The sequence below is a fragment of the Triturus cristatus genome, chromosome 7, assembly GCF_964204655.1.
Source record: "Triturus cristatus chromosome 7, aTriCri1.1, whole genome shotgun sequence".
Classification (NCBI taxonomy): Eukaryota; Metazoa; Chordata; class Amphibia; order Caudata; family Salamandridae; genus Triturus; species Triturus cristatus.
In genome coordinates, this window is record NC_140590.1 from 1,576,274,127 (window position 1) to 1,576,295,995 (window position 21,869).

The following is a 21,869-nucleotide window of genomic DNA, read 5'->3' on the forward strand; positions in this document are numbered from 1 at the left end:
GCTGCTACTTCTATAGAACGCCTAGCATGGATATCAAGTTAATGAAAGTGTGGTAGAAGAGGACATTGCCCAAGTATTTGTAGAACATCTAGGAAAGGTGGAGTAAAAAGATTTACCAAGCACCATGGCCATGGAAGGTATTTCTGACCCACCTCTTATAGAACTTGAATATGTGGCTAAGGCAAGTGTCTTAACACTCATAACATCTCAGTGTCTGAACAATGCATAAAGGCGGTGACAGGGGTGGAAAGGGTAAGGTAATGAGGGTGCCAGAGAGCAAGGACAGAAATTCATAATTCAAACAGGAGATTGAGAGATTATTGTAATGGTGCATTTGGAGTCTGCTTAAGCCTTGAGACCTAAAGAAGAGTGTATTAAAGAATTGTGAGGATGTTTTGCAAATGTAGTTACTCTAGACATAAATCTGGAGACATATGGCAGTGGCTACAGAGGAATTCTGAGGTATACGTGAGAAGATATAGAGTTTAAAGGGAAAAAGGAGGGCAAATTACATATATTGGACAAGGAAGATCTTTCATTAGGATTGAGACACCCAGGGGAATTATGCATAGTGTGGAAACCAGGATCAGACAGTGACCAGATAAATGACAGAATCAATACTGGTGAAACTGTAAGCTTGAATATTTACCTAGAGTTCAGACAAGTTCAAAAAATTGAAACATTGTACAATTATAATAAGGGAAACTAACATAAAGGTGCAAAAGGGCCTGTATGTTTTGTTTGCGGTAGATAAATATCTATTGATGAAGTTCAAACTGATGTATGAAAATTATGTGATGCAGCTAATTAAATTCGGGGTGATTATGTTCTGTCAACACTATCTATAATGGGGTACAATGTAAGAATGTGTGATGACCCCAAACTCTTCAATGGAAACATCTCCGTTGATCTATGTCTTCTATCAAATACCTGCAACATGCTTTCAAGTAATGATACCAAAAAGTGAATGGTCCTTAATGTTGAACTGCCTGTCAATATAGCTCCAACTGGAGAAGTCTCCAGTTTTTTGGCATTTAATGTCTTCCGTAATGCTCTTTCCGCCTTATAGATTTGAGTGTGTTGGCATCCAATATGGCTCTGCATAAAGGGTGGCCAAAACATGTCTTCCAGGCCACGAGCAGGACCCTCCAGTTATGAAGTACAAGATCAAGAGCCTTATGAAGGTTGCTACGAGTAAGAGGAGGTTGAAGCAAAGACCCTACAGCATCCAAAGACAAAACAGCATTCGATACAGAAAGTGTGAGCATCATGCAAAGCCAATGAGGATATAACAAATATTGAACTCCGGAAGTCAGCATGATGTAAATGGTGTGTGCATCCTGCAACGAAACTAGCAGAGACATTCCCAGTACCATCTTCTTAAAGTCAGGTTTATCAGCTTGAGCTCAACTGTTTGATATAAGTGCGAACTGAGGGAATTTAACTTACTTAATTTTCCACAAGACGTTTTTGAGTGGAAAGTTTTCTAACCCATATTAAAGCAGTACGAGCTTATGGGGGCCGATTCACAGAACTAACTTAAGACAAAATCCTAAACTTACTACTTTTGGTATTCACAGAAGTTAGGATTTTGTCTGAAGTTTGTCTTAAGACAATCTTAAGACAGACTTAAGACAGACTTAAGACAAACTTAAGACAGACTTAAGACAAACTTAAGACAAAATCCTAACTTAAGTCTGTCTTAAGTCTGTCTTAAGTCTGTCTTAAGTTTGTCTTAAGGCATGGCTTGACAGTTCGGGCTGGACTGTTCCCATGAGGCACAGGGTCAGACTGATTTGCATATGGCCATGTCTGAACTGGGGTGGCAGAGTGGGCTAAAGAACGGTGATGGATTAAACCCAGATCTGTTGACTGGGTGTGAGTGTTTGATTGGTTCTGATGCTCCGTCCATCCACACCCTCTTTTGTACCGCTTTGTTCGCCATAAGTTGGCAGGGTATGCTCAGACGTTGAGTCCCTTGCTCACTTTGCCACTGGATTCAAGCAAGCCTGGCTGAAGACGGCTGAAATGCCAGAAACCGGTCCTAGGAAGATTGTTTCCGGTCCAGGGAAGGCATGGCTTGACAGTTCGGGCTGGACTGTTCCCATGAGGCACAGGGTCAGACTGATTTGCATATGGCCATGTCTGAACTGGGGTGGCAGAGTGGGCTAAAGAACGGTGATGGATTAAACCCAGATCTGTTGACTGGGTGTGAGTGTTTGATTGGTTCTGATGCTCCGTCCATCACCACCCTCTTTTGTACCGCTTTGTTCGCCATAAGTTGGCAGGGTATGCTCAGACGTGAGTCCCTTGCTCACTTTGCCACTGGATTCAAGCAAGCCTGGCTGAAGACGGCTGAAATGCCAGAAACCGGTCGTAGGAAGCTTGTTTCCGGTCCAGGGAAGGCATGGCTTGACAGTTTGGGCTGGACTGTTCCCATGAGGCACAGGGTCAGACTGATTTGCATATGGCCATGTCTGAGCTGGGGTGGCAGAGTGGGCTAAAGAACGGTGATGGATTAAACCCAGATATGTTGACTGGGTGTGAGTGTTTGATTGGTTCTGATGCTCCGTCCATCACCACCCTCTTTTGTAGAGCAATATTTAAAGTCAGAAAGAGCCTTCAAATGAATCTAAGTGTCATTGCAAGTCATGCACTGTTCCACATCGAACACTGTAGATGCATCTTTATTTAAATAGTCTCCAGTTTCTAAGATAGTGTGGCATGTGCGTAGGTGTGGCTGCAACTTAAAAAGGTTCTGACGAATGGCTTACAACAAACTCACCACACCTGAAACCCAGCACAAATAATGGAAATCCACTGAGCAGACATTAGGGTTTAATATCTATAAAAGCAACTGCAGAGACTCATATTAGCTCTGGATACTGAGTGGACTATGAGTGAAATAAACAAGTTGACTTTTATCACTTAGTTGTTTACGCCATATTAGCTCACTATAATCTATGCATAGTCCTTATCCACCAGTTTCATGATCAAGGTATCTACTCTGTAATGTTTTAAAGCAAGGAAATAGATTTGGAATTCCCGAGATTCAGGGAAGAGCTTCATATCTATTTAAAGGAAAATAGAGCTAATGGAGAATTTCAGCTCTTTGTGGAATAAAATTATTAAACCAAGGCATTTTCAGTTCATGTCTTAATACCGTGGCTTCCAACTATCACCAGGCCTGAAAGCACTCACCAACATCCAAGTCTTCAAGTAGAATCTATAAAGTCACTTAAATTGCTTCCATAAAAAAGATAGTGTCATATAGCCTCAGCTACCTGAAATCAAATTCCCCATAACAATTTCGGTGCAATTTAGCTGATTTTATATCGATCTGAAATCATCACGATTCCACTTCGTATCACTCAGAGATATTTTGGTTCCCCAAAGCACCAGAAAACAGATGAACAGAGCTCAAAGCTCTTTAAAATATATACATATATTGGCAACAAGAATTTCACTGTAAGATGAATGTGGGTATATAATGCCAACATTGCAAGTATTATACACAAACATAATACATCATAGTGGATTAAGTGCTTGTAAACATATTTTACGTTGGTGACCAATTACCAAATATAAGCTCAAACAGATGTTGTAACATATAATGGAATTTTATCTAATCAGATATATTTGTTATCTAGTGATATGTTACATAAACTACCCGGGTATCTCAATGGGTACCTGCTTCACCCCCAATTATGTCAATCTGCTCATGGGTTGGTTGGAGGTGCATCATCTGGTTTGGTCCCCTTTATAAGGACATTTAATGGCAATGAGTTAAGTGTAAACTTATTGGTGCTACAAGTAGATCAGATATTGAGTTTTGGGATTTTAGAACATCTATTCAGACAGGATTGATCCACACTTTATTGAATAGAACATCCACATCATGAAAGAGCATGTTATATGTGGCTATTTTCTATTCCATTCCTTCGAAACAAAGCTTACTATATAAAGATTAACTACAAGTATGGAGTAACTACAGTACGAATGATTCATATTCATTTTCAAATTTGAAATAATGTTCTAACTCTTCAGAGCTAAAGGATATAAAGAGGTGTTTTAAATAGAGCAGCTACAAAGTAAGTTTTAAAAAGAGGGACACATTATTATTCACCTCAAAAACACAATCTAAAAACAACTGATAAAGTAGGTTGGCAAACACAATTCAGACCATGTCAAAATATATACCATTTTGAAAAGATACAGGGATATTTGTAATTGTGATCCAATGGTTGGTAATACGATCCCAAAATACAATCTATCACATATTAGACTGGTCAAATAACTCAGGGATGATTTGTTTTTTAGTCATTTAGAAAACATGATAACTAAGGGTTGCTTATAAAGAGGATCAGGTTTTACAAAATGTCCTGAGTTTAAGGCATAAACAACGGGGCAAGTTGTAAATCATATGTATCCCTCTTTTTCTTAAATCCTAGGAACGTAACCAAGAACCTCACTAGTAAAACAGAGTTTGCAGTTTATGTCCTGTGCTGCCCATGTCCTCAGGATTATGTAGAGAGTACAATCTTTCCCACATGTAACATAATTCTTGAACACTTAATGGCTATATAGAATGCAGATGCCAACTACTAGATGTCAGTTGCTAGACATTTTGTGAAAAAATATAATAGGAACGCACAGCTCCTCACTTTTCTTGTAATCAACTGTGATCCCAAAACATTTTTAGAGGGGGCATCACAACTTTACCATTATGTGGATTGGAATCTAAGTACATAATAGAAATGAATTGTTTGAAGCTGGAAAGAGTAAACATCAAAGAAGAAATGTCAGCACTTCCATTATACGATGATATGTGGCTTTGATAACTTCACCCATTGTTATGTTATGTTTTGTAATGCCATGCCATGTCATCTCATGGTATGTTATATGTTATGTTAAACCATTTATAGAGCGCAACCGTTACCCCAAAGGGTGTTCTGGCACTAACACAGAGTATTGACATATAGAGGAATCCCATTATCTGAATGACAAAAGCTGATAGAAAGTCCTAGTTCCTGAAAAGCTAGGTCTTTAAGGCCTTCCTAAATTGTAAGAAAGAGGGGATTGTCCACAAGATACAGGGGAGCTCATTCAAAAGTTTAACTGCTCTGACTGGAAAAGCTTTACCCGATCCCTCCAGCAGTAGAGCCTCAATGGAGTGTACGAAGAATAAGTTCTTACAACTTGCCTCTTTTTATGGTTTTAATCTGAGCTGGATGATTTGGGGTGTTGAATGTCATGAATATACAATCATGTTTCCCCCCAGATCATGCCAGATGACTATTTGATATTGATGAACTGAAATAGACCCCGCCCACACAGGGGAAAGATACATTTTTTAATAGAGATGCCCTGATCATTATTTCTGAACTCACAACGGTATGATGATGTTTTACAATTATTTGTTTCGAAATACTTTCTTGCAACTCTCTGTCAAATTTGATCTTTTAAAACAATGTGAAGCCTTATATGTGAAAGTCTGTTTTCCATGTTCACTGTGTTGTGTTACAATACCAGGTGACACTTTTCCACAGTACAAATAAAGAGAACAGCATATAAGCACGTAGCTGATTATAAGACAACAGGGGGTAAGGAGTATGCACACACAAGTGGATAAAATCAAAAACAGTTTCACTTCTAACTCCCTTTTTAAACTTTGAATTACTTTATTTATATTAACAAAAGACCTTATTAACATTAACATTTAAAGAAGAATTAGAAATAACTTTTACAGAAGAATTCATGCCTCATTAATCACAAACTTTTTAGAATAGTAATGTGTTTGGTCAAATGGCAAACAAATGTCATTATTTTAAGAATTTGCTTACAAATCCACATTTGTAAATCAAACTTGTGACCTTCAGAGCACTGCAGATGACTACAGTAAAAATTACCTCACTGAGACACCTGAACTGCAAGTGTTTTGTATCATCAATTAGTGTGTTTAGACTCTTAGACTTCCCTTTCTGGCTATAGGGCTGTAATGTCCCTATTGGGATAGTCTGGTACCTTCTGCTAGTTCCGCTCCAGGGTGGCTCCTAACACTACCCTGCTCTACGACTGGTCTAAAGTTATAATATCAACCAGCACGCAGCAGGTATCCACATCTCTCGATACTGGCACGGGCTGGATTTTTAATGGATGCAGGAAATAAATCCACCTCTACGTCTTCTCGCGCAGGAACATAACCCATGCTTTTCACCTACTTAGCTGATAATTTTCACTGCATCAGCAATGTCCGCAGCTCAGCTATCAGATTTGGCGACTAAGGAAATCTACACATCCTCAAAATCAATAGCAGTTCTACACAAGATCCAGACGGTGGGAAGAGGTTGTTGTCATAGTGGCAAAAAAAATTGGTCTCTTCCTATATATGTAGTTTTTAAAATTATTTTAAAAAACGTACGATGGTCCGCAGCAGGTAAATTGTCCCCACACTAAGCTTTGTGTACCTTTATGTGAAATTTAGGATCACACAAAGGGTCATAAGCAGTGCTTAATATAGTAAAAAAAAAAACAGAGGCCCAAAGTGTTGAGCTGCTGAGTACAAAGGCTGCTTAGTTTTGATTATACCTCATGACTCTTTCTTTCATCACTCTAACTACCTATGGTCCTAGTGCATGGAAGGAAAAGGCCCCCCTAACTGCTGCTTAATTTAGAAAATACAGCAATAATCAAGAGTAAGTTGCCACTCAGGCCTCTGGGCCTTGGTGCCCTGCGCCAATGGAAGCTACGCCCTTAAGTCTACACTGAGTCTTTATCTAAATCTCAGGTGCTTTTCATCCTCACTTTCGACCTTTGTCAGACTTCCCCTATCTTTCTCTTTCACTGACAAAGCTCTCCCTTTTATGTCGCATGTGCAAACAACAGCATAAAATAATCACGGCATGTGAAAAAAATGTATAAGTGCATAGCCCCAGGGCCGGCTTTAGGGCAGTGCGACTGGTGCGGCCGCACTGGGTGCTGAACTGTGGAGGGGGCGCCAACCTCAGAGGGGTGCTGTATTTAGCAATATCTCATGATTAGAGAGATGAGGGACACTTTTGCCTGGTGGTAATGAGAGAATCCGAGATGGCGGTCATGGGGCTTGGGGGGGCGCCAAAAGAGATTGTCGCACCGGGCGCCACTAGCGCTATACCGGCCCTGTATAGCCCACTTAAGCACGTGCCTACACTTGTCAATGACACTGCACGGTTGTAAGGTTGGAACACACAGGAGTACCCAGGTCAAACAAACTATTTCATAGAGTTCCCTTGAGTAGGCCTGGGGCTTTCAACACCTAGGAATATGTGAAAATACGAGCGTTGTGAACTTGTAAACCAACGCTGTCTAAATATCCACATTTTTTTAAAGAGGCCATAAGTGGTGAGCTGGTCTCTGGTGGTTAGGTTGCTAGCTCTGAAACAGCTATCCCTTGAATGTGTAGCCAGGGTTCAAATTATATATATATTCACTTAAAAAACCATAGGTTTCACACATGTTATAGTTAGCTGGACATTTCACTCGTAAAAAACCAATGAAATTCCCCCGTTATAGTTAGTGCAGGCAACTATAACTCACGCGACCGCAATCCTCAGCTGATGACGTCAGATATTACATCACTGTATTTAGACACTTATTTACCCATGTCTTCTTCCATTAATCTTTAGCTATACATATATTACAAATATTTATTTTTCATAAAGACACCTATGTCATCAGTGATGTAATATCTGACGTCATCAGCAGAGGATTGCGGTCGCGTGAGTTATAGTTGCCTGCACTAACTATAACGGGGGAATTTCGTTGTTTTTTTACGAGTGAAATGTCCAGCTAACTATAACATGTGTGAAACCTATGGTTTTTTAAGTGAATTTGCAAGGTTTTTTAAATGCTAATTCGTAACTATAACGTGTGTGAAACCTATGGTTTTTTCAGTGAATTTGTACGGTTTTTTAAATGCTAAGTTAAGTATTTATTAATTTTTTTTTCAGGTTTTTCACCGTGCGCGCACCGTGCGCGCACCGTGCACGCGCTGTGGGCGCACGGTGCATCCACGGTTCGCAGTGCGTGCCCTGCGCGCGCGGTGCGCGCACCTCGCGATTAAAAAAATTTTTTTTTCTCCCTTTGGGGTCCTGCTGTGACCCCCTGACCAAGGCTAGGGGGTCAGGAACTGCCCACTCTGCCCCCTTTTCATGTTCTCCACCTTTTTTTTTCACCCCCTCAGACTGCGAGAGACAAAATGGCGGCCGACACTTCCTGGTTTCGACCGATTCGAATGTTTACCGATATCTAACAACCAATCAGAATTGCGCTCGCGCACGGCAGCGTGCGCGCACAGTGCGCGCACGGTGCGCGCGTATAGATATTGATATGCTTTTAAATGCTACTTTCTCAGGAACTACTGAACAGATTTACACCAGACCTGCAAAAGGCACTTCCTTGACCTTATGGCTACCTCTCTGCCAAATTTCACGTAATTCTGTTCAGCCGTTCGGGCTGTAGCTGCGACTAAAGGTCCTATGGAAAAATGCATGGGGAAAATGTGTTTTGGGACCCCCCCTTTTTCTCGGCCCCCGCTTGACGAATCACCCCGAGACTTTCAGGGTAGGAGCTGAACGGAGCGCCCCATTAGTTTTGAAAATTTTGCGAGGATTCGTCAACCGGCGCCAAAGTTATTCAAAATAGAATTTTGAGATTTCCTATGGAAACTAGGTTGTAACTATAACTATCTACTGGCGACTGCCAGTAGATAATATATATGTGAGCAAGGGCCGAGTGGCCCGAAACACGTCATGGACTGTGCACATATCGCTTATTAAATAAAGACGATTATTGAGCATTGGCGATTGAAGTTGTCCGTTCCTGTTGTTGTGCGCGACTGCACATTTGGAGAGTTTTAGAATATATTCACTGAAAAAACCATAGGTTTCACACATGTTATAGTTAGCGGAAATTTTACTGATAAAAAACCAATGAAATTCCCCCGTTATAGTTAGTGCAGGCAACTATAACTCACGCGACCGCAATCCTCTGCTGATGCTAATACTGTATTTAGACACTTATTTGCCCATGTCTTCTTCCATACATTTTTAGCTATACATATATTACAAATATTTTTTTTTCATAAAGACACATATGTCATCAGCAGAAGATTGCGGTCGCGTGAGTTATAGTTGCCTGCACTAACTATAACGGGGGAATTTCATTGGTTTTTTATCAGTAAAATTTCCGCTAACTATAACATGTGTGAAACCTATGGTTTTTTCAGTGAATTTGCAAGGTTTTTTAAATGCTAATTCCTAACTATAACGTGTGTGAAACCTATGGTTTTTTCAGTGAATTTGTACGGTTTTTTAAATGCTACGTTACTTTACGCCATTCGTGGCGTGCGCACCCACTTAACGCAGTTCGTTCCGTGCGCGCACGGTGCGCTTCGCGCACCGTGCGCGCACAGTGAGCACGCGGTGCGCTTCGCGCACCGCGCGCCCACTTTACGCAGTTAGTGCCGTGCACGCACGGTGGGCACGCGGTGCGATGACAAAGCAAGAAAGCACGTCAACAAATCTGTTTCTGCTTTCCTCCGTGACTATGGTATGGGTGCCATTTACCACAACAACTTGCGTTATGACATGCAAGACATTTATAGAGGAGATGGTGTGCACTTCAATGATGAAGGGAACAGAGTCTTCCTCTTAAACCTTAGACTCTGCATCGGTACTTACTTGTAGGTACCACTAAAAAATCATTTCATAAACACAACGGCTCTTTTTAGAGCCCCCTAATATCTAAACACTTAAATCTGATTTTCATTTTTTTTTTTTTTTTTTTTCTACCGTACGCTTACCGTAAGCTTACCGTACGCGTACCCCGTGATTTTTTTTAAAATCAATAAATGTTTTCTTTGTACTTTACAGTCCTTCTTTGACCCCCTCACAAATGTAAGGGGGTCTGTAACTCTCCTCATTGCCCCCTTTCCTTGTTTTCACTCTTTTTTTTCAGAGTGAAATACACAAAATGGCGGCCGCCGCTTCCTGGTTTCGGCCGATTCGAATGTTTACTAAGATCTAAGAGCCAATCAGAATCGCGCTCGCGCACGCCACCGTACGCTTACCGTAAGCGTACGGTAAGCGTACCGTAAGCGGGCTCAGATATATATATTGATTTAAAGGCTATTTTCTCAGAATCTACTGAACAGATTTACACCAAACCTACAAAAGGCACTTCCTTGACCTAGGGACTACCTCTCTGCCAAATTTTGAGTAATTCTGTTCAGCCGTTCGGGCTGTAGCTCGTTCTAAAGGTCCTATGGAAAAATGCATGGGAAAAACGCGTTTTGGGACCCCCCTTTTATCTCAGCCCCCGCTTGACGGATCCCCCCGAGACTTTCAGGGTAGAAGCGGAGCGTAGCGCCCCACCTATTTTGAGAAATTTGCGAGGATTCGTCGACCGGCGCCAAAGTTATTCAAAATAGAATGTTGAGGTTTTCCTATGGAAACGTGGTCCTAACTATAACTACCTACTGGCGACCGCCAGTAGGTAATATATATATATATACACAGATGTAGAGATATATATATTGAGAAAGGCTGCTGGGCCAGCCGAAACGCGTCTCTCTTGTTTGCTGGTTCGGAGGAGGCCCTATGGAATAAAATGCCTTAAACCCATCTTTCCTCGTTTGCGTGTTCTCCATGTGGAGCAAGGGTGCTTGGATATATGTACATTCTCTTTTATATAATCCATTCTCAGCCTGACCCCATACATCTTATGGTTCAGTTTACAACACCTTATGTTTGAGATGCGCCTGCTACAATAACAATTTTCACAGGCCCTCTCAAATATCTGAAATAAAATATGTCCTGAGCTCCACCAGCTAACCTGCCCTTATTTTATTGCAAATGTTATTCAGTTTTCATATAGATGAGAGCATTTGATAATACTGTGCATCAGGGGGAAGATGCCTCACATATGTTGTACAATTGCTGCTAAAATATAGTGTTTTACGAAATTCATAAAACACTTTCCAATTATTCGAAAAATGACATCCATGGAAAGATGCGTCAAGACGACAGTGTTAAAAGCTGTACATAAAATTTGATCTGACTGTGACTGCTAATCATAAGAAATGATCCAATTCTGCATTGATTAGTAAAGTCAAGGCTGACTGCACTCAGAAATTGGAATCTGCATGGGGCAAGAAGGAAACAACAGTAGAGTGACAAATTCTATTTTCTAGACTGGGAGTTTGGAACCATCTTTGTTCCTCCTCCAGACTGAATGATAACTTGTGCTTTGGGTGGGGATTGTAGTTGACCAGTTACAAGTAGATTTAACTGGTTCCAGTTGTGGCTTGGGGGACTTTTTCACAAAAGCATATCTTTCCATAAGTTCTAGGGCCCTTGTCAGGAGGTCTCCGCACCTAACACCACTCATTGCCAATGTCAGCGTTGCCAATGACAGTACCTATACAACTACTAACCAGCACACTACTACAAGTGTGACAATTTAGACTATTCCGGGCACCCAAAGATATAAAAATGGCTTGGGCAGCAGGTATTAGTTGTCTTTAATGTATACTGAATTAATAAACAAATGCTGTTCTGCTCATCTCTAAATTATACAAACAGCACCACCATGTGGCAGCTCTCACAAGTGCAGGTGTTGACAATTAAGTGCCGGTACTGAACATCTCACGACACCGGCTCAAATTAAGCACTGAAGCATATAGAAGTACAGGAAGGTACTCTGTTACAGACACTTACATGTCTACGTGTATTGGACTAAAAGTGCACCTCCCTATTACTAAAAGTGCAACGAGGGCACATTACTTTGCATTTCTACTGAGTCCATTTCAATATTCCCTGACTATGCACCTTTTATTACCACTTTAGATGTTTTTGCGCCAATTTACAAAAACATATAAGAATACTTATATGAGTAATAGAAGAGCACTACTTTACGCACTCCAGAATGCCTTTGTGAGTAGGCCCCTATGAGTCGAAGGACATTTGACTATTTATATCCAGTAGAAAAAAAGTGAAGTTAGAATAATGTAATAGAAAAATGCCAGCTAAAGCCAACACACCAATCCTGCTGGCCAAACAAAATCAACTTCAATTATTTCTCAAACGTCCAAAAACCAGTGCACCAGCAACTCAAAGAAAGTCAAACCCTTTGCAATTCATCAACTGCATTTTGCTGTGGGGCTTATGTTTCAAAAGTCTAAACTTCAAAAGACTTCATTTTTTGTCAGCAAAAAGACAAACCACTTCAAAAAAACGATGCCCAATTCACTCTTCAACCATGAGCACACTTGATACTGCAAGGGGAGGGGATGTGGCCTAAGGGCCAGAGCTGCTGACTCTGGAGCTGGGAAACCAAGGATCGAGCCCCAGGGTCGACTCCACATCCTGTGATTCTGGGCAAATCAATTAATCTCCCCGTGCCACCCAAAAATATGAATGTGTCCTTGTGTAATGTAACTGGTGCTCATGTAAAGCGCTCCAATACCTTCGGGTCGAGTTTGCGCTATATAAAATCTCAAAAAAACTAAAAAAACTTGGACGCTACAGGTATAGGTCCACATACATGTCCATTTAAGACCGATACAACACGTACAGCAGCATAAAAATGTTGGCTTTTCCACCGAGTTAAGTCAAGACTGCTTTAAATTTCACCCACAACTGTCCTCCTGGGATGAGTGTTTTTTTCTGTGAGTTTCATCAGTGGGGTCGTTGCCAATCCAGCCGAGCAGGGTTTTGTCCCACGCTCGCTGTGTTTGGTGGCGGACAGTCTGGGCATCTGCTACTGAGCGCTGAAAAGAGGCCAAGAGCAATCTTCAGGCAAATCACTGAATAGACATCTGGGAGGACCTTCAGCCACCTCCAGACTGGTTCAGATGTCAAACAATGACCAAGAGGTCAAAGGTCATCTGACCCCTTGTCAAACCGTTGAGCCACCCAGTCACCCAGCCTTCTGGAGCAGAACTGCCAGCGAAAAGGGGAGTGATGGATGCAGATGGCATCATGAATACACTTGGCATCTGCTCTTTGAAGGGTGGCAGGAAACATGCAAGGAGTTGGTGGTGGTCCACAGACGCAGATCTCCCCCACTCCCAGTCTGACTACGTCCCACCCCGCTTTCAGGAGAGTAGCTTGGTCAGTAAGTTTGGGGGGGTGTAAACTTCAGATTTTTTGACAATCAGGTTGACAGATAATTTTAAATACATTTACACCAAGCAGGGTGCATGAGAGGGGCCTATGGGGCATTGGAAAGGGAGAGGGGTGCGGATTGGTAGGAGCACTAAGAGAGAAAGCACAATATTTTGTGAAATAAACAATATTTTTGAGGACTTTCAAAAGAGAGTGGGAGAGTTTGTGTGTGTTTTTGTCTGTGTGCATGTACAAAGTCCTGCTGAAATCCGACTGGCAGCTCACCATACCCGACTGAAAGCACCTGTACCCAACTATTTATCAGAAAATACACTTATTAGGGGGGGTGTAACACCCCAAACACCCCCCCCTGAAGCTACGCCCCTGCCCACCATCTCGAACTTGCAACCGCACCTGTAGTCCCAAAATTCGCACTCTCTTGCTGTAATCCCCACCGCCCCATCCACCCATGCTCTCGTTTTGTATTTTAGCACCACAATTTTACAGTGCTATCTTGCTTTGTAGCTCATGTTTGTGCCATATAAGTGCACATTTCAAGAGACAAGAGAAAATAGTAATGCAGGAAACCCATATATACACTTAAAACGCCGCAGAGCTTTTCCTATCTAAGATTCACTTTAATTTCATACTAACAAACCGCTTCGAAACGAGACACATATCAACCACACACAACCAAAAGTCAACTAACAAAATACACTATCAAAGACACGTATCAACTACACACAGCCAAAGTCAACAAACAAAATACACTGTCAAAAGACACGTATCAACCACACACAACCAAAAGTCAATAAGCCAAATACACTATCAAAAGACACGTATAAACCACAAACAACGAAAAGTCAACAAACAAAATACACTATCAAAAGGCACATCAACCACACACCAAAAAAATCAACAAACAAAATACACTATCAAAAGACACATCAACCACACACAGCCAAAAGTCAACAAACAAAATACACTATCAAAAGACATGTATCAATTACACACAGCCAAAGTCAACAAACAAAATACACTATCAAAAGACACGTATCAACCACACACAACCAAAAGTCAACAAAAAAAATACACTATCAAACGACACGTATCACCCACACACAACCAAAAGTCAACAAACAAAATACACTATCAAAAGGCAGATCAACTATACACAACCAAAAGTCATCAAACAAAATACACTATCAAAAGATACATCAACCACACACAGCCAAAAGTCAACAAACAAAATACACTATCAAAAGACATATATCAACCACACACAACCAAAAGTCAACAAACAAAATATACTATCACTTCTGCAAGAAAGTGCACCTGGATGAAGACCGTGCTAGCGTGCCATAAAAATGGTAGAAAACACATTGAAAGTGATAAGAGAATACCATAACTTAATACAATATATATTTAAATAAAATAACACATAAACATGCTGACGTTGCTAATATTTGTACAAAAGGGATGGACAGTTGTAACACCAAAGGGGCAACACCTGAGTTTTGTATCTCCTCAGCATGAGACACTTGGCAGAATGTGCTATAAAATGGCGGCAGCAAGAAACAGAGGGTTAAACAAAGACCACAGCTCAAAAAGAGCAGTAACAGGAGGGCCACTGGAATACTGTCACTCTGCAAGCGCAGCATTCTCCACATAATGATGCATCTGCCACATAATCTATCATTTGCTACCTAACTTGCAGATTGCCCCAAAAATGTATTCTAACTTAAATAGAGCAAAAGTTACTAAAACGCATGAAAATATGGTTCTCCATAATGCCATACCCTTTGAAAAGGTTAAAAGGATGCCATTTCAGTTTCTGATTGCTGTATTCCGATTTTAATGAGTTAATGACGTTCGACAGCATTTCAACGTGTTGAAATGGCACAAAAAGAAATAATACCGTCATGGATTGTGCTGCATTGTGCTGCATAATGTGTCCTTTCTTGCTGCACAATGTTGTAAACTCTGCTGCATACTTTGCCCTCCACTGCCACATAATTCCAGAGGCCCTGAGTAAGAGCTTCAAACAGCCTGGGTAAAACTGGAGACCTGGGAAAAGGCTGACGGAGCCCCAAGGAACGCAAGGAATCTAGATCTTACTACCCCCAGGGGGGTAGTGAAAGCCAACTATAGCAGGGTGCTGTGAGCCTCTCACGCGCAAGGGTCCCGGTGCCTCTGCACCTGCTGCACAAATGGTAGCCATAGCCGTGGACGTGACAAAACTAGATGGATCTACCGTCCTAGCATCACTTCACATGGAGCTTTGAAGCTCAGGAGGGCACCTTAACAAATATTTTACGTGCCTTACAGTGCTCAGAATTACCGAAAAGGCAGCATCCAGGCACTATAACGAGTATCAAAATCAAAGCTCTATGTAGCGCCCGCGAGGAAACACATCTCACGATATAAAAAAAGACATAGGGTAGGTAAACAGTGTCCTCGTGAAAGCGCGCTGCGGCCTTGCTCGGTAGAGATGTGACCATAATGCATAGTGTAATGAACAGCAGTGATGGCTGGGCCGCGCTTTTCTTTAATTATGAATGATGCCTGGACCGCACGAGCGGAGAACCCCTGCCAAAGCGAGGCTGCCCTGTGACCATTTCCCACAAACTGCCACTGTGCTGGAATTGTTTTGCACAGACGGGCTTGTACTGTAAAATGACAGTTGCAAAAAAATACAGCATGAAATGGCAAAGAGTCAGAGGTCACAGGCAGGGCTACTCGAACCAGGGCGGTGACGCAAGGCGCTGCGTCGCAGAGGGGGCTCCTAGTCCTTGGGGGTGGGGGAAGGGTTCCCAACTCTTCGGGCCCCCAATCCTTCCCGGGGTCCCCATTCAGCCCAAGGTCAATGGGTGTCTTTGAGATATGAGAAACTCAGCCCCCCCCCTCATCACATTCTGCGGGGGTGGGGGGAGGGGGGACATCATTTTGTGTTATGTCTGTGGTTCAAACTAATCAATTCTGCAACAGCAGCGTTTTCCATTTGATTATTAATTTAACACCCTTGTCACGTCATCTACCATCTGCTGCGTTATTTGCAGAGTCCACAAAATAATATTTCCGCCTCAAACAGATGAAAAATTACTATTATAAGACCCACGCTTAGCAAACGTTTACAGGTATCTTTCGGTTGCTGATTGCTGTATTCAGGGTTCAACTGGTGCCGAAGCGGTGCATCTTTTCCCCCAAACAGTATTAACGTGTGCTAAAATTACAAAACTGCGAAATAAGACTGCTACAGAATGCATTTTGCGACATAATTGCATCATGCCGCATAATAGGCCTTTTCTGGTCAACATTGTCACTCAACTTGGTTCTTCGTTTCCGCATAATTCAAGTAGTTATTGGCATCGGGTAGAGTTGAGCCTGAGAGCCCCTTTCCTTGGCGCAAAATATAGTCAACATAGCATAATATAGTTAACATTGCCACTCAACTTGGCCCTTCATTTCCGCATAATTCAAGTGGTTATGGGCATAGGGCAGAATTGAGCTAGAGTGCCCCTTTGGGGTCCAACACCCCATTTGAGTTCTCCTAATGGAGAGTACTTTAGGTCGATGAAAATGCAGAGCTCATTCTGTGCCCTTGTTTGAAGGTGAGGGCACCCACTACCACTCATTACTGGGGGATTCGGCAAAATCAGCATTCGGCAGCGGGAGCTTAATACAAACTTTGAAGGAACTAAGCACTGGGAACATGCACATGAGAAAGTTGTGGTCTGGGGGCTAAGTTGCTTACCTTGAAATCAAAAGGCTTGGTTTTGAATCTTGGATTCCCCACTTAATCAAATTGTGTGATGCTAGGTGAATCCATGCCTCTACTTGCTTTGTAGAGATGTTTATAAACATGGTCTTTTTCAAGTAGAATAAACTCTACCCATTGCAATAAGGACGGCCTTGTATATGGGGCAGCGGGAACAGGTCGAGATTGTGCACAAATATTGGTGTGGGGCATTCCTGTTAGAGGGCCGGGGTTCACGTCTATTACATCATCAAGACCCATTCCTCATTCACGTTAGTAGTGCTTAGAGGCAATCCAGTTTCCAGTGGTGCGCTACACGAGAAGAGCCATTCTTCAAAAAAGACACATTGTGCAGGGTACTTAATGCACGCGGGGGTATGTATGTAGGCGGATTGAAATCCAGATCTTGGCACCTGACTCGGTAATTCCATTTCTCGAAGCTCTCAGGGCACCCCACCAGGAGTGTTCACTTTTCAAATTACATTTCCTACTTAGCGCACCCGAGGCTGCAGCCGAACGCGGAGAGGACACGTGTTCTGACGCTGCCGGGCGCCTGCTGTGGGGGCTTCCAGGCACTCCCGCCGGCCGGTGGAAACATTATCCGACTTCAGATCCAGGCGAAGAGCAGGCAGGTGGGCGTCGAGGCCCACGCACGCATCCGCTTTGAAAAGGGATGGAAACACATTTCGCGTCATTTTGGAAACTCTTGGCGAGCACAGCTATCAATAGTGCTGCAGGTGCAGTGGCGCCGGGTCCTGGCCGTCTGGGTGGCTTACTGCACCCCACGTACTCCAGGTAGTGGAGGGGTTCTTCTCCTTGTTGGCATGAGGACTCACGATTCCACTGTGAACTTTTTTTTCTATTTTTTATTTCAAGACTATCTCTGAAGGACAGATATTTTGGGTGTAAGACAAGGAAGAACCATATTTATAAAAAATGGTGTGCAGCTGCGTCACCCCCGTGCTAGGGCCAACCTTTGTACCGTGGTGCAGAAGTGAGTGTGTGCTGTGTAGCATAGGGTCTGTAGTAAATACAGACATTTCCAGTAAAACACCCGATGTCTAGGCAAATTCTAACATATTCAATAAATTGTATAGCTGCTGTACGAAGCAGAGCACATGCAGAGTGTGGGATGTTAGGAGAAATAAAATAACTTTTGCCCATTAGCACCTGCTAAAAGAGACATATATTTTTTATGCAAAAATATGGGTGTTTGTGCAGTTACGTCTAAGTCTCCCACCCCCCAAGCAATGCCACTGTGGCTCCAAGTGGTGCAAAGTGTTGCAAAGTAGTTCAAAGAGCACAAAGCACTATTTGCAGCAATAAAAGGGCACCTGTCCAGTACAAAATGGCTTCTGTGCAGGGAAGGAGATACCCTCGCGAGAGTTTACGCTGCTTTATGCCACTTCGTGTGAAGCAATTGTGCCAACCTTTGTTAATCTGCCCCTGACTTTCTTTAGCATAAGAAACCGTGCATGTGTTACCGAGCTATGCCACCTGAAGAAGGCTCTTATGGGGCGGTGCGTGCCGAAACATTGGGCCATCTTATTGCGAGATAGGTCGCGGAGAGGTATAATCAGTGCTTTAAATGGGGCGGTACTGAGTACCAGCACTTTATATTTTGAGGGGAGAGTACCGACACTTCTCAAGAGAAATGTAATACTTTTCATTAGAGAGTACTGGCACTTCTCAGAAACAAGCAGAGTATCTGCACTTCAATTTTTCCATTTCAAGCACTGAGTATAGTGACCTAGAGTCTTTGGTATCACAGCCAGTCAGGTACCACAGATGCTGCGGAAATATGCGCACGAGCTGTTAACAGCTAGACTGACTGGCTTTTTGCCTGTCAGAGGTAGGCTTAAAGAGAACCATACAATTCAGTAAATCCAGCACCTGTTACCTCCAGTGCTAGGATACTGCAACACTATGCTAAAAGCAGTCTATTATAACGTAATTTTATATAATGCTAATGTAGATAGGACTCGCAAGGTGGCTCAGTGAGTTAAAGCACTTGCTGCTGACGTGGGTGTGATCTGCATGTCATGAGTGGAAATTCGGACAGGTCAAAGTCAGACTTTCCTCCTTAGGAGCGCGATAGCTCAAGCCTCGTTAAACTGGGTATTAGTAACTTCTTTTATTTAGAACTCTGAAATCTGCACTACAATGTGCTGGTAAAACATATTCTGAACAAATTGTGAGAATAAACCCGGATATCAGGTATATCACACAGCATATCCTGCTACCCTCCTCTCGGGCCGGTCCTACGCCGCCGTGAACAACGACCAACCTATTAAGGAAAGCTCACAGAAGCTGGCATCTCACAGTGTAAACGCACCCTCCTTCTGCCTTCCTCGTGAGCCAAGCCTCCAGTATCGCTTCCTTCATCTTGGGGCCCATCGCCCTCCTTGTTTGCAGTCACTGGGGTTCTCGGCACATTATCCTGCATCTGCGTTTAATAAGTCATCCATGTCTCTGCGTCTGGTTGGCGCTACGTTGGTGAACTTTACTTTACCAGAAAAATGCCCCGGCCCTCGGCGGTGTGAAACAAAACACAGCACCCCGAGAGCACCATCAAGGAGGAAAAACACCCCGAGCCATAAAATAACCACAGAGACTAATGTTCAAAGTGGACAAACTTGGAGGTCTTCCTGTCTGTCTGTCTATCTATAGTAAGCCATCCAAGTGCATCTATCTATCTATCTATCTATCTATCTATCTATCTATCTATCTATCTATCTATCTATCTATCTATCTATGGATGCACCCTGTTAGTTATTTCTCTGTCTCCATATAAGTAAGCATTGAAAAGACAGTGCCCGCTAGAAAGTATTCCCATGCATAAAGCTGACGAGAAGAGCCGCTGGTGAGACACTGGTGCCGCTGCCGCCGCAGGCTTCCTTACCCCGTCGGTGAAGGTAGAGCCAGGCGCTGCCGGCATGGTCCTGTCCCCAAAGTGGCTTCGGTCACATCCAGCCCCACAGCCGGCCCTGTGACGGTGTGCGGTGAAGGTGCTGCTCTTGATCTTAGATGAGGGTGATGTTCGTCGCTCGGCCCCCTCAGACTCAGCCCGGTGCTGAGGGGATGGTGCTGTGGGGGTGTTACCAGTGACCACACTCGGGGACTCAGCCGGGTCCTCAGAGAAGCGTGCTGAGGCACGGGGCAGCGGCGGGGTCCCTGCTTCTCAATCCGGTCCTCCGGTGAGGATACTGTTTCGATAGTGCAGCTCCGGGGCCCTTCCTTCCCCACCCTCAGTCCGGTCCTCTGATGAGGGTGCTGTGGTCACCACTCCCCCAGCCCAGCCTGCTCCGCTGACGGTACTGCGGTCTCATTCAGCTCCCTTCTTCTACTCGGCTCGCCCGCTCCCGAGGTGGTGCCCAGATCCCGGATGCCCCTCTCAGCCCCGTCCAGTGATGCGCTCCCTCCCGCTCCTCAGACCGGTCACCGGGCGCTCTCTCTCGGACCCTGGTTCTGGAGAGCTTGGTGCGCGCCTCACCTTCAGCGCTGCTCCTCTAGTTCAGCATCCTGGCGCGCCTTTCCTCTCTGCACACAAACTCAGAGCGCCTAGCGCCGGCACTGCCTCCCCTGCTCTCTAGCGCTGCAATGCTCGCCGCCCCCAGAGGAGGGACTTACGGCGCTCGCTGCCTGCAGAGCCCGGGCGAGCGGCGGCGCGGCTGCTGCGCGCTGGAGGGGGAGCTTACCAGTGATGCTGCTTTCACAGGGGAGCTTTTTAACCCCTGGCTGAGTGCGGTTTCCCATTTCAAAACAAACGATTGCGGAGCTGTTGGTTTAAAAGTTCGTGCGTCTCCCGGAGCGCCCGCCCTTGACCCCTCCCGGTGCTGCTGACGCACTGCCTGCGGACCGGGAGGGGGGAGCTGGCCGGCGGCCGCTCCTGCACTTGTTCAAAGTGCGGCCTCACCGGGCGAACCTGGCGAGTGCTTCCCCTCTGCTTACTCAGCCCGTGAAATATGCCAGGGGGTTCTTCAGAATCATGTAGCTATTGGGAAGCGCCTACCGACTGCTCCTCTGCCGCTTCAAGGTGCAAAGCGGGCGCATTCACTGGATGTTCTCTGCATGTGCCACATACCAAGGGCACCCACTGTTTCTTGCAATACCACACATTACATGTTTTTTTAGTTCACTATCACAGGTGCCCTTTCATCCCTTTCTTTTCCCTCTGTCATTATTTTCCTGTGTGTTTTGTTCTCTCTTCTCCGACTTTCTTTCTCTTGCTCTGGATCAAATGTTACTGCTAATAAATACATTCTGGTCCCCAAACGAGTGGAGGTACCTGGTACTGGCAACCACCGGCTCAAATTAAGCACTGTATTTGCACCGAATCATAGCTCACTGTAACTTTTCATTTTAAAACCTTATGCTGGCAGTCATTCAAAAAAAGTCCCAACCAATATTATCTACTTAAAAGTAATTGTTTATTCGGTTTTGTGTAGCACCACCACGTCTTGTTGCAACGTCATCGGAGCACAAAGTAGGCGTTGCAAATTAGAACATTTCGCGGCAGTTCAAATTATTGGCTTCACCGTACATTCACAATTTTATTTTATTTGTAGAGTTCTATATAGTTCTATATAGTGCAAACTTGACTCGAAGGCATCTGAGCACTTCACAAACATAAGAAGACATTAGGATCAGTAGCTGATAATTTTTTTTGAGATAGAAACAGCTTATAAATAGAGATAATTTTTTAGGATCGCATTGTAGCAGTCAGAGCTTTAAGTGGGATGAAAAAACTGGAGGTTCTCTCAAAGGGGCGTGGCCAATGTAATTAAGGGCGTGGCTTAACAACACATATGCTAAAAATCTGTGCGTAGCATAGTGTGCCACCGGACTTGTACTTAGCTGTGTCTGTCACTGCTCCGCATATATGATACAAGTAACATCATATCTACAACAAGTCAGGACTATTAGCTTTGTCAATGGTTGTTAGTTTCATTAGCTAAATAAGCAGC

At 43.6% G+C, this 21,869-nt stretch overlaps 1 protein-coding gene across 6 annotated transcripts in view; it reads right to left on the reverse strand.

The window, feature by feature from the left end:
* Window positions 1–20,842, reverse strand: part of SULF2 (sulfatase 2) — a 365,924-nt gene extending 345,082 nt beyond the window's left edge. For 2 of the 6 annotated variants that reach the window (XM_085619425.1, XM_085619422.1), the window contains exon 1: window positions 20,601–20,842. The gene's annotated coding sequence lies outside the window, so the exon portion shown is untranslated. Of the gene's footprint in view, window positions 1–19,804 lie in introns of all 6 variants that reach the window. The other 4 variants (XM_085619423.1, XM_085619420.1, XM_085619421.1 and 1 more) reach the window with 3 other exon arrangements.
* Between the last annotated feature and the right edge of the window lie 1,027 nt (window positions 20,843–21,869).